Source organism: Stenella coeruleoalba (genome assembly GCF_951394435.1).
Source record: "Stenella coeruleoalba genome assembly, chromosome: 1".
NCBI classification, from domain to species: Eukaryota; Metazoa; Chordata; class Mammalia; order Artiodactyla; family Delphinidae; genus Stenella; species Stenella coeruleoalba.
Window position 1 is genome coordinate 155,589,584 of NC_137169.1, and position 17,633 is coordinate 155,607,216.

Genomic DNA, 17,633 nt, shown 5'->3' on the forward strand with positions numbered 1-17,633 from the left:
GGTTGGGTTCACCTCTTACGTTTCACCGAACTCTGCGAGAAGACAGGGACCTGCAGCCTCACAGTTGGGCTCCACGGTAAGGTGTGCGGGACAGACCTCAAACTGACCCACGGCATGGAGCGACACCCGCCATCGAGAGGTCTACAAGAGAGCCGCTGCAGCTAGCCCACAGGTCCCAGAAAACTAGATGCCTCTTTATGTAAGTGAGTTTTGGGGAGATTTGTTGCAAAGCATTATCGCAGCAAGAGCTGACTAATACAACGTTCTCCAAATCACTGCCATGTCCACGGCTGCCACCGTGCCTACGTGTAAGGCAACTGTGTCCTCGAACTTTGAGAACTCCTGAATTCTCGGTGCCTCTCCAACACAATGTACGTGGCTAAGGTGTCCCCAGATAACCTCACTAACGTACCACCGAGACCGCCCTAAGCTTTTATTGAACGTAATGCAACGCTCTTTCTATTCGTTCTCTGTTTCTACGTGGGTAAAATGCTTTCCGTCAGTCTAAAAGGATGGAAAATCGGCACAAAACACTCTGTGGATAGTTGTTTTTCACAAAGGAAAATCACAAACGAAACAGGCATTTCGCCGGGTGCAGAGCACTAACGCCCCCTAGTGCCTCTCAATGCCAAGTGGACAGAGGCACTTCATTAAATATCGAATCCCAGCTCTCTCCGCTTGAGAGGGAGAGCAAGCCATTCTCAGGTGGAGGAGGGCTGTTTTCAGCAGCTATGTGCAACGTTCTGTGGACCTGGCCACTGTGTAGCTACAAGGAAACCTTTTGTCTGAGGAACCTAACTAAAGAAACTTGAAAGTGGAGGAAGAGAGAATGAATGAGACAACACCCTCATCTCGGTGACTCATCCACTTATTCGTTCACTTACCAAATCAAATATCCACTACGCGTAGAGAGTCCTGGGCTGAAAACCCGCACAGAACACGGAGACGTACCCCCATTCGCAGGGAGGTTAGGTACCAGAGAGGGAGACAAGATGTAGATTACCTTACGGCAGTTCCGCACATGTCCTGTTAAACTGTTTGCAACTCCAGGGGAGAGAAGGGATCCAGAAATCGCTTGGATTCTCAGTGAAGTCTTCCCAGAGAAGGAGGTGCAAAATAGGCGGACTGGAAGAAACAAAAAAATTAACCTCGTGGGTAGATATGAAACGGAGCAGAGGTTCACAGATACTTAGACCCCGTTCTTTCTGGACACGTCTGGAAAGTGAAACTGAAGCCAAATTACGGAGGGCCTTGACTGTCAGTCTTCGGAGCTTGGCCGTACGGGGTTGACAGCGGGTGCCACGGACGGCTCGGACGAGGGCAAGGGCATAACCCAAGAGCCCTGGGAGGTGTAGGAGAGGTCGCAGCGAGGGAGATAGAAAGGCATGCGATTCTCCGAAGCAGTCACCGTAACCCAGGTGTAAACTCATAAACGGTAGACGCCGAGTAAGGGCGACACAGATGGCAGGGAGGAGTACGAGGGACACTAGAAAGGAAAACGCTCAGGGCTTCACCAGGGATCGGGTGCATTCCTTTCTCCCTCTAACAGAGGTTATCAGTAACCGGGCTAGTCGCTGGGAATCAAGAGTAAGCCAAACAGGCGTGATCTCTTCTTCCTCACGGACCACCACGGGGTAAACTTACCTACCTGAAACTGGATGGGAAAGGCGATGACGGCCATAAGCGAGAGGTGCGTGGTGTCACGTCAGCTACGGTAGGGGGACGTGATGAGCTGAGTAGGTAAGGGGACGCTTTCTTGACCAAGTGACACCTGAGAAGAGATGAGAAGGGTGAGGCGGCATCGGTCAGCTGCAAACTAAACAGAGGGACACTGCCTGCAGAGGGGCAGCACGGGCCATGCGCCGTTGTAAGTATGCAGGCCTGAGAGGAGGCCACTGTGGGCAGGATGACTGAGAATGGAAGGAAGGAGCTGCAAGACGAGGCCGCAGAGATCACGCTCCACCCTGCCCAGGCGATGCCCTGCCCTGCGGACTAGCACACCCAGAGAGAGAGTACCGGTGCACAGCCAGCTGAGAAGCCTGCTCGAGGATGCAAGGCAAGGCTGCTTCTTTCACCAAGAAAGTCTTGCCTGGTAAACTAAACGGCGTATCGATGGAGCGGACACGTGATTTTACATTCTGAAGCAGGCGCCCCGCCTTACGGAACGGCGACGGTTCTCAGGGGGGCCGGGCAGGAGCCGCTCCGCGCGTCTGTCCCAGGGACCCACCCGCCTGCGGGACCTCCGGCCGCCTCGCAGGAAGCTACGACGCCCAGCCCCGTGGCTACCTGTGCAGCGAGGTGTACTCCGCGGACGCGTGCCACACACACTTCAAGTGGGAGGGCGGCCTGAGTGGCAAGGCGAGAGGCCGGCCTGCCGCGCGTACCAAGAAGGCGCTCTTCGGCCTGGGCCTAGGTGCTTGCGCCGCCCCCCTGGGCCTACCGGGCTCTGAGGGCCCTGCCCTGGACCCCCTGCCCCCCTGCCCTTGGTTCAGTCACAGCAGAGGTGGCCACACCCACACCCTCTGTGACCTCGGCGTTCCACCCTCCTGCAGCCCCGCCCGCCCCCCATCCGCCGGTTGCCCTGGGCTACGGAAGCTGCATCCTGGGGCCAGGGGGTTCCCAGGAGGCCAAGGGAAGACACGCTGGCCTTAAGTGAGTCGCAGAGGCCTTACGTGGGCTTGTGTGGTTGGGTTCACCTCTTACGTTTCACCGAACTCTGCGAGAAGACAGGGACCTGCAGCCTCACAGTTGGGCTCCACGGTAAGGTGTGCGGGACAGACCTCAAACTGACCCACGGCATGGAGCGACACCCGCCATCGAGAGGTCTACAAGAGAGCCGCTGCAGCTAGCCCACAGGTCCCAGAAAACTAGATGCCTCTTTATGTAAGTGAGTTTTGGGGAGATTTGTTGCAAAGCATTATCGCAGCAAGAGCTGACTAATACAACGTTCTCCAAATCACTGCCATGTCCACGGCTGCCACCGTGCCTACGTGTAAGGCAACTGTGTCCTCGAACTTTGAGAACTCCTGAATTCTCGGTGCCTCTCCAACACAATGTACGTGGCTAAGGTGTCCCCAGATAACCTCACTAACGTACCACCGAGACCGCCCTAAGCTTTTATTGAACGTAATGCAACGCTCTTTCTATTCGTTCTCTGTTTCTACGTGGGTAAAATGCTTTCCGTCAGTCTAAAAGGATGGAAAATCGGCACAAAACACTCTGTGGATAGTTGTTTTTCACAAAGGAAAATCACAAACGAAACAGGCATTTCGCCGGGTGCAGAGCACTAACGCCCCCTAGTGCCTCTCAATGCCAAGTGGACAGAGGCACTTCATTAAATATCGAATCCCAGCTCTCTCCGCTTGAGAGGGAGAGCAAGCCATTCTCAGGTGGAGGAGGGCTGTTTTCAGCAGCTATCTGCAACGTTCTGTGGACCTGGCCACTGTGTAGCTACAAGGAAACCTTTTGTCTGAGGAACCTAACTAAAGAAACTTGAAAGTGGAGGAAGAGAGAAAGAATGAGACAACACCCTCATCTCGGTGACTCATCCACTTATTCGTTCACTTACCAAATCAAATATCCACTACGCGTAGAGAGTCCTGGGCTGAAAACCCGCACAGAACACGGAGACGTACCCCCATTCGCAGGGAGGTTAGGTACCAGAGAGGGAGACAAGATGTAGATTACCTTACGGCAGTTCCGCACATGTCCTGTTAAAGTGTTTGCAGCTCCAGGGGAGAGAAGGGATCCAGAAATCGCTTGGATTCTCAGTGAAGTCTTCCCAGAGAAGGAGGTGCAAAATAGGCGGACTGGAAGAAACAAAAAAATTAACCTCGTGGGTAGATATGAAACGGAGCAGAGGTTCACAGATACTTAGACCCCGTTCTTTCTTGACACGTCTGGAAAGTGAAACTGAAGCCAAATTACGGAGGGCCTTGAGTGTCAGTCTTCGGAGCTTGGCCGTACGGGGTTGACAGCGGGTGCCACGGACGGCTCGGACGAGGGCAAGGGCATAACCCAAGAGCCCTGGGAGGTGTAGGAGAGGTCGCAGCGAGGGAGATAGAAAGGCATGCGATTCTCCGAAGCAGTCACCGTAACCCAGGTGTAAACTCATAAACGGTAGACGCCGAGTAAGGGCGACACAGATGGCAGGGAGGAGTACGAGGGACACTAGAAAGGAAAACGCTCAGGGCTCCACCAGGGATCGGGTGCATTCCTTTCTCCCTCTAACAGAGGTTATCAGTAACCGGGCTAGTCGCTGGGAATCAAGAGTAAGCGAAACAGGCGTGATCTCTTCTTCCTCACGGACCACCACGGGGTAAACTTACCTACCTGAAACTGGATGGGAAAGGCGATGACGGCCATAAGCGAGAGGTGCGTGGTGTCACGTCAGCTACGGTAGGGGGACGTGATGAGCTGAGTAGGTAAGGGGACGCTTTCTTGACCAAGTGACACCTGAGAAGAGATGAGAAGGGTGAGGCGGCATCGGTCAGCTGCAAACTAAACAGAGGGACACTGCCTGCAGAGGGGCAGCACGGGCAATGCGCCGTTGTAAGTATGCAGGCCTGAGAGGAGGCCACTGTGGGCAGGATGACTGAGAATGGAAGGAAGGAGCTGCAAGATGAGGCCGCAGAGATCACGCTCCACCCTGCCCAGGCGATGCCCTGCCCTGCGGACTAGCACACCCAGAGAGAGAGTACCGGTGCACAGCCAGCTGAGAAGCCTGCTCGAGGATGCAAGGCAAGGCTGCTTCTTTCACCAAGAAAGTCTTGCCTGGTAAACTAAACGGTGTATCGATGGAGCGGACACGTGATTTTACATTCTGAAGCAGGCGCCCCGCCTTACGGAACGGCGACGGTTCTCAGGGGGGCCGGGCAGGAGCCGCTCCGCGCGTCTGTCCCAGGGACCCACCCGCCTGCGGGACCTCCGGCCGCCTCGCAGGAAGCTACGACGCCCAGTCCCGTGGCTACCTGTGCAGCGAGGTGTACTCCACGGACGCGTGCCACACACACTTCAAGTGGGAGGGCGGCCTGAGTGGCAAGGCGAGAGGCCGGCCTGCCGCGCGTACCAAGAAGGCGCTCTTCGGCCTGGGCCTAGGTGCTTGCGCCGCCCCCCTGGGCCTACCGGGCTCTGAGGGCCCTGCCCTGGACCCCCTGCCCTCCTGCCCTTGGTTCAGTCACAGCAGAGGTGGCCACACCCACACCCTCTGTGACCTCGGCGTTCCACCCTCCTGCAGCCCCACCCGCCCCCCCTCCGCCGGTTGCCCTGGGCTACGGAAGCTGCATCCTGGGGCCAGGGGGTTCCCAGGAGGCCAAGGGAAGACACGATGGCCTTAAGTGAGTCGCAGAGTCCTTACGTGGGCTTGTGTGGTTGGGTTCACCTCTTACGTTTCACCGAACTCTGCGAGAAGACAGGGACCTGCAGCCTCACAGTTGGGCTCCACGGTAAGGTGTGCGGGACAGACCTCAAACTGACCCACGGCATGGAGCGGCACCCGCCATCGAGAGGTCTACAAGAGAGCCGCTGCAGCTAGCCCACAGGTCCCAGAAAACTAGATGCCTCTTTATGTAAGTGAGTTTTGGGGAGATTTGTTGCAAAGCATTATCGCAGCAAGAGCTGACTAATACAACGTTCTCCAAATCACTGCCATGTCCACGGCTGCCACCGTGCCTACGTGTAAGGCAACTGTGTCCTCGAACTTTGAGAACTCCTGAATTCTCGGTGCCTCTCCAACACAATGTACGTGGCTAAGGTGTCCCCAGATAACCTCACTAACGTACCACCGAGACCGCCCTAAGCTTTTATTGAACGTAATGCAACGCTCTTTCTATTCGTTCTCTGTTTCTACGTGGGTAAAATGCTTTCCGTCAGTCTAAAAGGATGGAAAATCGGCACAAAACACTCCGTGGATAGTTGTTTTTCACAAAGGAAAATCACAAACGAAACAGGCATTTCGCCGGGTGCAGAGCACTAACGCCCCCTAGTGCCTCTCAATGCCAAGTGGACAGAGGCACTTCATTAAATATCGAATCCCAGCTCTCTCCGCTTGAGAGGGAGAGCAAGCCATTCTCAGGTGGAGGAGGGCTGTTTTCAGCAGCTATCTGCAACGTTCTGTGGACCTGGCCACTGTGTAGCTACAAGGAAACCTTTTGTCTGAGGAACCTAACTAAAGAAACTTGAAAGTGGAGGAAGAGAGAATGAATGAGACAACACCCTCATCTCGGTGACTCATCCACTTATTCGTTCACTTACCAAATCAAATATCCACTACGCGTAGAGAGTCCTGGGCTGAAAACCCGCACAGAACACGGAGACGTACCCCCATTCGCAGGGAGGTTAGGTACCAGAGAGGGAGACAAGATGTAGATTACCTTACGGCAGTTCCGCACATGTCCTGTTAAAGTGTTTGCAGCTCCAGGGGAGAGAAGGGATCCAGAAATCGCTTGGATTCTCAGTGAAGTCTTCCCAGAGAAGGAGGTGCAAAATAGGCGGACTGGAAGAAACAAAAAAATTAACCTCGTGGGTAGATATGAAACGGAGCAGAGGTTCACAGATACTTAGACCCCGTTCTTTCTTGACACGTCTGGAAAGTGAAACTGAAGCCAAATTACGGAGGGCCTTGAGTGTCAGTCTTCGGAGCTTGGCCGTACGGGGTTGACAGCGGGTGCCACGGACGGCTCGGACGAGGGCAAGGGCATAACCCAAGAGCCCTGGGAGGTGTAGGAGAGGTCGCAGCGAGGGAGATAGAAAGGCATGCGATTCTCCGAAGCAGTCACCGTAACCCAGGTGTAAACTCATAAACGGTAGACGCCGAGTAAGGGCGACACAGATGGCAGGGAGGAGTACGAGGGACACTAGAAAGGAAAACGCTCAGGGCTTCACCAGGGATCGGGTGCATTCCTTTCTCCCTCTAACAGAGGTTATCAGTAACCGGGCTAGTCGCTGGGAATCAAGAGTAAGCCAAACAGGCGTGATCTCTTCTTCCTCACGGACCACCACGGGGTAAACTTACCTACCTGAAACTGGATGGGAAAGGCGATGACGGCCATAAGCGAGAGGTGCGTGGTGTCACGTGAGCTACGGTAGGGGGACGTGATGAGCTGAGTAGGTAAGGGGACGCTTTCTTGACCAAGTGACACCTGAGAAGAGATGAGAAGGGTGAGGCGGCATCGGTCAGCTGCAAACTAAACAGAGGGACACTGCCTGCAGAGGGGCAGCACGGGCCATGCGCCGTTGTAAGTATGCAGGCCTGAGAGGAGGCCACTGTGGGCAGGATGACTGAGAATGGAAGGAAGGAGCTGCAAGACGAGGCCGCAGAGATCACGCTCCACCCTGCCCAGGCGATGCCCTGCCCTGCGGACTAGCACACCCAGAGAGAGAGTACCGGTGCACAGCCAGCTGAGAAGCCTGCTCGAGGATGCAAGGCAAGGCTGCTTCTTTCACCAAGAAAGTCTTGCCTGGTAAACTAAACGGCGTATCGATGGAGCGGACACGTGATTTTACATTCTGAAGCAGGCGCCCCGCCTTACGGAACGGCGACGGTTCTCAGGGGGGCCGGGCAGGAGCCGCTCCGCGCGTCTGTCCCAGGGACCCACCCGCCTGCGGGACCTCCGGCCGCCTCGCAGGAAGCTACGACGCCCAGCCCCGTGGCTACCTGTGCAGCGAGGTGTACTCCGCGGACGCGTGCCACACACACTTCAAGTGGGAGGGCGGCCTGAGTGGCAAGGCGAGAGGCCGGCCTGCCGCGCGTACCAAGAAGGCGCTCTTCGGCCTGGGCCTAGGTGCTTGCGCCGCCCCCCTGGGCCTACCGGGCTCTGAGGGCCCTGCCCTGGACCCCCTGCCCCCCTGCCCTTGGTTCAGTCACAGCAGAGGTGGCCACACCCACACCCTCTGTGACCTCGGCGTTCCACCCTCCTGCAGCCCCGCCCGCCCCCCCTCCGCCGGTTGCCCTGGGCTACGGAAGCTGCATCCTGGGGCCAGGGGGTTCCCAGGAGGCCAAGGGAAGACACGATGGCCTTAAGTGAGTCGCAGAGGCCTTACGTGGGCTTGTGTGGTTGGGTTCACCTCTTACGTTTCACCGAACTCTGCGAGAAGACAGGGACCTGCAGCCTCACAGTTGGGCTCCACGGTAAGGTGTGCGGGACAGACCTCAAACTGACCCACGGCATGGAGCGACACCCGCCATCGAGAGGTCTACAAGAGAGCCGCTGCAGCTAGCCCACAGGTCCCAGAAAACTAGATGCCTCTTTATGTAAGTGAGTTTTGGGGAGATTTGTTGCAAAGCATTATCGCAGCAAGAGCTGACTAATACAACGTTCTCCAAATCACTGCCATGTCCACGGCTGCCACCGTGCCTACGTGTAAGGCAACTGTGTCCTCGAACTTTGAGAACTCCTGAATTCTCGGTGCCTCTCCAACACAATGTACGTGGCTAAGGTGTCCCCAGATAACCTCACTAACGTACCACCGAGACCGCCCTAAGCTTTTATTGAACGTAATGCAACGCTCTTTCTATTCGTTCTCTGTTTCTACGTGGGTAAAATGCTTTCCGTCCGTCTAAAAGGATGGAAAATCGGCACAAAACACTCTGTGGATAGTTGTTTTTCACAAAGGAAAATCACAAACGAAACAGGCATTTCGCCGGGTGCAGAGCACTAACGCCCCCTAGTGCCTCTCAATGCCAAGTGGACAGAGGCACTTCATTAAATATCGAATCCCAGCTCTCTCCGCTTGAGAGGGAGAGCAAGCCATTCTCAGGTGGAGGAGGGCTGTTTTCAGCAGCTATCTGCAACGTTCTGTGGACCTGGCCACTGTGTAGCTACAAGGAAACCTTTTGTCTGAGGAACCTAACTAAAGAAACTTGAAAGTGGAGGAAGAGAGAAAGAATGAGACAACACCCTCATCTCGGTGACTCATCCACTTACTCGTTCACTTACCAAATCAAATATCCACTACGCGTAGAGAGTCCTGGGCTGAAAACCCGCACAGAACACGGAGACGTACCCCCATTCGCAGGGAGGTTAGGTACCAGAGAGGGAGACAAGATGTAGATTACCTTACGGCAGTTCCGCACATGTCCTGTTAAAGTGTTTGCAGCTCCAGGGGAGAGAAGGGATCCAGAAATCGCTTGGATTCTCAGTGAAGTCTTCCCAGAGAAGGAGGTGCAAAATAGGCGGACTGGAAGAAACAAAAAAATTAACCTCGTGGGTAGATATGAAACGGAGCAGAGGTGCACAGATACTTAGACCCCGTTCTTTCTTGACACGTCTGGAAAGTGAAACTGAAGCCAAATTACGGAGGGCCTTGAGTGTCAGTCTTCGGAGCTTGGCCGTACGGGGTTGACAGCGGGTGCCACGGACGGCTCGGACGAGGGCAAGGGCATAACCCAAGAGCCCTGGGAGGTGTAGGAGAGGTCGCAGCGAGGGAGATAGAAAGGCATGCGATTCTCCGAAGCAGTCACCGTAACCCAGGTGTAAACTCATAAACGGTAGACGCCGAGTAAGGGCGACACAGATGGCAGGGAGGAGTACGAGGGACACTAGAAAGGAAAACGCTCAGGGCTTCACCAGGGATCGGGTGCATTCCTTTCTCCCTCTAACAGAGGTTATCAGTAACCGGGCTAGTCGCTGGGAATCAAGAGTAAGCCAAAGAGGCGTGATCTCTTCTTCCTCACGGACCACCACGGGGTAAACTTACCTACCTGAAACTGGATGGGAAAGGCGATGACGGCCATAAGCGAGAGGTGCGTGGTGTCACGTGAGCTACGGTAGGGGGACGTGATGAGCTGAGTAGGTAAGGGGACGCTTTCTTGACCAAGTGACACCTGAGAAGAGATGAGAAGGGTGAGGCGGCATCGGTCAGCTGCAAACTAAACAGAGGGACACTGCCTGCAGAGGGGCAGCACGGGCCATGCGCCGTTGTAAGTATGCAGGCCTGAGAGGAGGCCACTGTGGGCAGGATGACTGAGAATGGAAGGAAGGAGCTGCAAGACGAGGCCGCAGAGATCACGCTCCACCCTGCCCAGGCGATGCCCTGCCCTGCGGACTAGCACACCCAGAGAGAGAGTACCGGTGCACAGCCAGCTGAGAAGCCTGCTCGAGGATGCAAGGCAAGGCTGCTTCTTTCACCAAGAAAGTCTTGCCTGGTAAACTAAACGGCGTATCGATGGAGCGGACACGTGATTTTACATTCTGAAGCAGGCGCCCCGCCTTACGGAACGGCGACGGTTCTCAGGGGGGCCGGGCAGGAGCCGCTCCGCGCGTCTGTCCCAGGGACCCACCCGCCTGCGGGACCTCCGGCCGCCTCGCAGGAAGCTACGACGCCCAGCCCCGTGGCTACCTGTGCAGCGAGGTGTACTCCGCGGACGCGTGCCACACACACTTCAAGTGGGAGGGCGGCCTGAGTGGCAAGGCGAGAGGCCGGCCTGCCGCGCGTACCAAGAAGGCGCTCTTCGGCCTGGGCCTAGGTGCTTGCGCCGCCCCCCTGGGCCTACCGGGCTCTGAGGGCCCTGCCCTGGACCCCCTGCCCCCCTGCCCTTGGTTCAGTCACAGCAGAGGTGGCCACACCCACACCCTCTGTGACCTCGGCGTTCCACCCTCCTGCAGCCCCGCCCGCCCCCCCTCCGCCGGTTGCCCTGGGCTACGGAAGCTGCATCCTGGGGCCAGGGGGTTCCCAGGAGGCCAAGGGAAGACACGATGGCCTTAAGTGAGTCGCAGAGGCCTTACGTGGGCTTGTGTGGTTGGGTTCACCTCTTACGTTTCACCGAACTCTGCGAGAAGACAGGGACCTGCAGCCTCACAGTTGGGCTCCACGGTAAGGTGTGCGGGACAGACCTCAAACTGACCCACGGCATGGAGCGACACCCGCCATCGAGAGGTCTACAAGAGAGCCGCTGCAGCTAGCCCACAGGTCCCAGAAAACTAGATGCCTCTTTATGTAAGTGAGTTTTGGGGAGATTTGTTGCAAAGCATTATCGCAGCAAGAGCTGACTAATACAACGTTCTCCAAATCACTGCCATGTCCACGGCTGCCACCGTGCCTACGTGTAAGGCAACTGTGTCCTCGAACTTTGAGAACTCCTGAATTCTCGGTGCCTCTCCAACACAATGTACGTGGCTAAGGTGTCCCCAGATAACCTCACTAACGTACCACCGAGACCGCCCTAAGCTTTTATTGAACGTAATGCAACGCTCTTTCTATTCGTTCTCTGTTTCTACGTGGGTAAAATGCTTTCCGTCCGTCTAAAAGGATGGAAAATCGGCACAAAACACTCTGTGGATAGTTGTTTTTCACAAAGGAAAATCACAAACGAAACAGGCATTTCGCCGGGTGCAGAGCACTAACGCCCCCTAGTGCCTCTCAATGCCAAGTGGACAGAGGCACTTCATTAAATATCGAATCCCAGCTCTCTCCGCTTGAGAGGGAGAGCAAGCCATTCTCAGGTGGAGGAGGGCTGTTTTCAGCAGCTATCTGCAACGTTCTGTGGACCTGGCCACTGTGTAGCTACAAGGAAACCTTTTGTCTGAGGAACCTAACTAAAGAAACTTGAAAGTGGAGGAAGAGAGAAAGAATGAGACAACACCCTCATCTCGGTGACTCATCCACTTACTCGTTCACTTACCAAATCAAATATCCACTACGCGTAGAGAGTCCTGGGCTGAAAACCCGCACAGAACACGGAGACGTACCCCCATTCGCAGGGAGGTTAGGTACCAGAGAGGGAGACAAGATGTAGATTACCTTACGGCAGTTCCGCACATGTCCTGTTAAAGTGTTTGCAGCTCCAGGGGAGAGAAGGGATCCAGAAATCGCTTGGATTCTCAGTGAAGTCTTCCCAGAGAAGGAGGTGCAAAATAGGTGGACTGGAAGAAACAAAAAAATTAACCTCGTGGGTAGATATGAAACGGAGCAGAGGTGCACAGATACTTAGACCCCGTTCTTTCTTGACACGTCTGGAAAGTGAAACTGAAGCCAAATTACGGAGGGCCTTGAGTGTCAGTCTTCGGAGCTTGGCCGTACGGGGTTGACAGCGGGTGCCACGGACGGCTCGGACGAGGGCAAGGGCATAACCCAAGAGCCCTGGGAGGTGTAGGAGAGGTCGCAGCGAGGGAGATAGAAAGGCATGCGATTCTCCGAAGCAGTCACCGTAACCCAGGTGTAAACTCATAAACGGTAGACGCCGAGTAAGGGCGACACAGATGGCAGGGAGGAGTACGAGGGACACTAGAAAGGAAAACGCTCAGGGCTTCACCAGGGATCGGGTGCATTCCTTTCTCCCTCTAACAGAGGTTATCAGTAACCGGGCTAGTCGCTGGGAATCAAGAGTAAGCCAAAGAGGCGTGATCTCTTCTTCCTCACGGACCACCACGGGGTAAACTTACCTACCTGAAACTGGATGGGAAAGGCGATGACGGCCATAAGCGAGAGGTGCGTGGTGTCACGTGAGCTACGGTAGGGGGACGTGATGAGCTGAGTAGGTAAGGGGACGCTTTCTTGACCAAGTGACACCTGAGAAGAGATGAGAAGGGTGAGGCGGCATCGGTCAGCTGCAAACTAAACAGAGGGACACTGCCTGCAGAGGGGCAGCACGGGCCATGCGCCGTTGTAAGTATGCAGGCCTGAGAGGAGGCCACTGTGGGCAGGATGACTGAGAATGGAAGGAAGGAGCTGCAAGACGAGGCCTCAGAGATCACGCTCCACCCTGCCCAGGCGATGCCCTGCCCTGCGGACTAGCACACCCAGAGAGAGAGTACCGGTGCACAGCCAGCTGAGAAGCCTGCTCGAGGATGCAAGGCAAGGCTGCTTCTTTCACCAAGAAAGTCTTGCCTGGTAAACTAAACGGCGTATCGATGGAGCGGACACGTGATTTTACATTCTGAAGCAGGCGCCCCGCCTTACGGAACGGCGACGGTTCTCAGGGGGGCCGGGCAGGAGCCGCTCCGCGCGTCTGTCCCAGGGACCCACCCGCCTGCGGGACCTCCGGCCGCCTCGCAGGAAGCTACGACGCCCAGCCCCGTGGCTACCTGTGCAGCGAGGTGTACTCCGCGGACGCGTGCCACACACACTTCAAGTGGGAGGGCGGCCTGAGTGGCAAGGCGAGAGGCCGGCCTGCCGCGCGTACCAAGAAGGCGCTCTTCGGCCTGGGCCTAGGTGCTTGCGCCGCCCCCCTGGGCCTACCGGGCTCTGAGGGCCCTGCCCTGGACCCCCTGCCCCCCTGCCCTTGGTTCAGTCACAGCAGAGGTGGCCACACCCACACCCTCTGTGACCTCGGCGTTCCACCCTCCTGCAGCCCCGCCCGCCCCCCCTCCGCCGGTTGCCCTGGGCTACGGAAGCTGCATCCTGGGGCCAGGGGGTTCCCAGGAGGCCAAGGGAAGACACGATGGCCTTAAGTGAGTCGCAGAGGCCTTACGTGGGCTTGTGTGGTTGGGTTCACCTCTTACGTTTCACCGAACTCTGCGAGAAGACAGGGACCTGCAGCCTCACAGTTGGGCTCCACGGTAAGGTGTGCGGGACAGACCTCAAACTGACCCACGGCATGGAGCGACACCCGCCATCGAGAGGTCTACAAGAGAGCCGCTGCAGCTAGCCCACAGGTCCCAGAAAACTAGATGCCTCTTTATGTAAGTGAGTTTTGGGGAGATTTGTTGCAAAGCATTATCGCAGCAAGAGCTGACTAATACAACGTTCTCCAAATCACTGCCATGTCCACGGCTGCCACCGTGCCTACGTGTAAGGCAACTGTGTCCTCGAACTTTGAGAACTCCTGAATTCTCGGTGCCTCTCCAACACAATGTACGTGGCTAAGGTGTCCCCAGATAACCTCACTAACGTACCACCGAGACCGCCCTAAGCTTTTATTGAACGTAATGCAACGCTCTTTCTATTCGTTCTCTGTTTCTACGTGGGTAAAATTCTTTCCGTCCGTCTAAAAGGATGGAAAATCGGCACAAAACACTCTGTGGATAGTTGTTTTTCACAAAGGAAAATCACAAACGAAACAGGCATTTCGCCGGGTGCAGAGCACTAACGCCCCCTAGTGCCTCTCAATGCCAAGTGGACAGAGGCACTTCATTAAATATCGAATCCCAGCTCTCTCCGCTTGAGAGGGAGAGCAAGCCATTCTCAGGTGGAGGAGGGCTGTTTTCAGCAGCTATCTGCAACGTTCTGTGGACCTGGCCACTGTGTAGCTACAAGGAAACCTTTTGTCTGAGGAACCTAACTAAAGAAACTTGAAAGTGGAGGAAGAGAGAAAGAATGAGACAACACCCTCATCTCGGTGACTCATCCACTTACTCGTTCACTTACCAAATCAAATATCCACTACGCGTAGAGAGTCCTGGGCTGAAAACCCGCACAGAACACGGAGACGTACCCCCATTCGCAGGGAGGTTAGGTACCAGAGAGGGAGACAAGATGTAGATTACCTTACGGCAGTTCCGCACATGTCCTGTTAAAGTGTTTGCAGCTCCAGGGGAGAGAAGGGATCCAGAAATCGCTTGGATTCTCAGTGAAGTCTTCCCAGAGAAGGAGGTGCAAAATAGGCGGACTGGAAGAAACAAAAAAATTAACCTCGTGGGTAGATATGAAACGGAGCAGAGGTGCACAGATACTTAGACCCCGTTCTTTCTTGACACGTCTGGAAAGTGAAACTGAAGCCAAATTACGGAGGGCCTTGAGTGTCAGTCTTCGGAGCTTGGCCGTACGGGGTTGACAGCGGGTGCCACGGACGGCTCGGACGAGGGCAAGGGCATAACCCAAGAGCCCTGGGAGGTGTAGGAGAGGTCGCAGCGAGGGAGATAGAAAGGCATGCGATTCTCCGAAGCAGTCACCGTAACCCAGGTGTAAACTCATAAACGGTAGACGCCGAGTAAGGGCGACACAGATGGCAGGGAGGAGTACGAGGGACACTAGAAAGGAAAACGCTCAGGGCTTCACCAGGGATCGGGTGCATTCCTTTCTCCCTCTAACAGAGGTTATCAGTAACCGGGCTAGTCGCTGGGAATCAAGAGTAAGCCAAAGAGGCGTGATCTCTTCTTCCTCACGGACCACCACGGGGTAAACTTACCTACCTGAAACTGGATGGGAAAGGCGATGACGGCCATAAGCGAGAGGTGCGTGGTGTCGCGTGAGCTACGGTAGGGGGACATGATGAGCTGAGTAGGTAAGGGGACGCTTTCTTGACCAAGTGACACCTGAGAAGAGATGAGAAGGGTGAGGCGGCATCGGTCAGCTGCAAACTAAACAGAGGGACACTGCCTGCAGAGGGGCAGCACGGGCCATGCGCCGTTGTAAGTATGCAGGCCTGAGAGGAGGCCACTGTGGGCAGGATGACTGAGAATGGAAGGAAGGAGCTGCAAGACGAGGCCGCAGAGATCACGCTCCACCCTGCCCAGGCGATGCCCTGCCCTGCGGACTAGCACACCCAGAGAGAGAGTACCGGTGCACAGCCAGCTGAGAAGCCTGCTCGAGGATGCAAGGCAAGGCTGCTTCTTTCACCAAGAAAGTCTTGCCTGGTAAACTAAACGGCGTATCGATGGAGCGGACACGTGATTTTACATTCTGAAGCAGGCGCCCCACCTTACGGAACGGCGACGGTTCTCAGGGGGGCCGGGCAGGAGCCGCTCCGCGCGTCTGTCCCAGGGACCCACCCGCCTGCGGGACCTCCGGCCGCCTCGCAGGAAGCTACGACGCCCAGCCCCGTGGCTACCTGTGCAGCAAGGTGTACTCCGCGGACGCGTGCCACACACACTTCAAGTGGGAGGGCGGCCTGAGTGGCAAGGCGAGAGGCCAGCCTGCCGCGCGTACCAAGAAGGCGCTCTTCGGCCTGGGCCTAGGTGCTTGCGCCGCCCCCCTGGGCCTACCGGGCTCTGAGGGCCCTGCCCTGGACCCCCTGCCCCCCTGCCCTTGGTTCAGTCACAGCAGAGGTGGCCACACCCACACCCTCTGTGACCTCGGCGTTCCACCCTCCTGCAGCCCCGCCCGCCCCCCCTCCGCCGGTTGCCCTGGGCTACGGAAGCTGCATCCTGGGGCCAGGGGGTTCCCAGGAGGCCAAGGGAAGACACGATGGCCTTAAGTGAGTCGCAGAGGCCTTACGTGGGCTTGTGTGGTTGGGTTCACCTCTTACGTTTCACCGAACTCTGCGAGAAGACAGGGACCTGCAGCCTCACAGTTGGGCTCCACGGTAAGGTGTGCGGGACAGACCTCAAACTGACCCACGGCATGGAGCGACACCCGCCATCGAGAGGTCTACAAGAGAGCCGCTGCAGCTAGCCCACAGGTCCCAGAAAACTAGATGCCTCTTTATGTAAGTGAGTTTTGGGGAGATTTGTTGCAAAGCATTATCGCAGCAAGAGCTGACTAATACAACATTCTCCAAATCACTGCCATGTCCACGGCTGCCACCGTGCCTACGTGTAAGGCAACTGTGTCCTCGAACTTTGAGAACTCCTGAATTCTCGGTGCCTCTCCAACACAATGTACGTGGCTAAGGTGTCCCCAGATAACCTCACTAACGTACCACCGAGACCGCCCTAAGCTTTTATTGAACGTAATGCAACGCTCTTTCTATTCGTTCTCTGTTTCTACGTGGGTAAAATGCTTTCCGTCCGTCTAAAAGGATGGAAAATCGGCACAAAACACTCTGTGGATAGTTGTTTTTCACAAAGGAAAATCACAAACGAAACAGGCATTTCGCCGGGTGCAGAGCACTAACGCCCCCTAGTGCCTCTCAATGCCAAGTGGACAGAGGCACTTCATTAAATATCGAATCCCAGCTCTCTCCGCTTGAGAGGGAGAGCAAGCCATTCTCAGGTGGAGGAGGGCTGTTTTCAGCAGCTATCTGCAACGTTCTGTGGACCTGGCCACTGTGTAGCTACAAGGAAACCTTTTGTCTGAGGAACCTAACTAAAGAAACTTGAAAGTGGAGGAAGAGAGAAAGAATGAGACAACACCCTCATCTCGGTGACTCATCCACTTACTCGTTCACTTACCAAATCAAATATCCACTACGCGTAGAGAGTCCTGGGCTGAAAACCCGCACAGAACACGGAGACGTACCCCCATTCGCAGGGAGGTTAGGTACCAGAGAGGGAGACAAGATGTAGATTACCTTACGGCAGTTCCGCACATGTCCTGTTAAAGTGTTTGCAGCTCCAGGGGAGAGAAGGGATCCAGAAATCGCTTGGATTCTCAGTGAAGTCTTCCCAGAGAAGGAGGTGCAAAATAGGCGGACTGGAAGAAACAAAAAAATTAACCTCGTGGGTAGATATGAAACGGAGCAGAGGTGCACAGATACTTAGACCCCGTTCTTTCTTGACACGTCTGGAAAGTGAAACTGAAGCCAAATTACGGAGGGCCTTGAGTGTCAGTCTTCGGAGCTTGGCCGTACGGGGTTGACAGCGGGTGCCACGGACGGCTCGGACGAGGGCAAGGGCATAACCCAAGAGCCCTGGGAAGTGTAGGAGAGGTCGCAGCGAGGGAGATAGAAAGGCATGTGATTCTCTGAAGCAGTCACCGTAACCCAGGTGTAAACTCATAAACGGTAGACGCCGAGTAAGGGCGACACAGATGGCAGGGAGGAGTACGAGGGACACTAGAAAGGAAAACGCTCAGGGCTTCACCAGGGATCGGGTGCA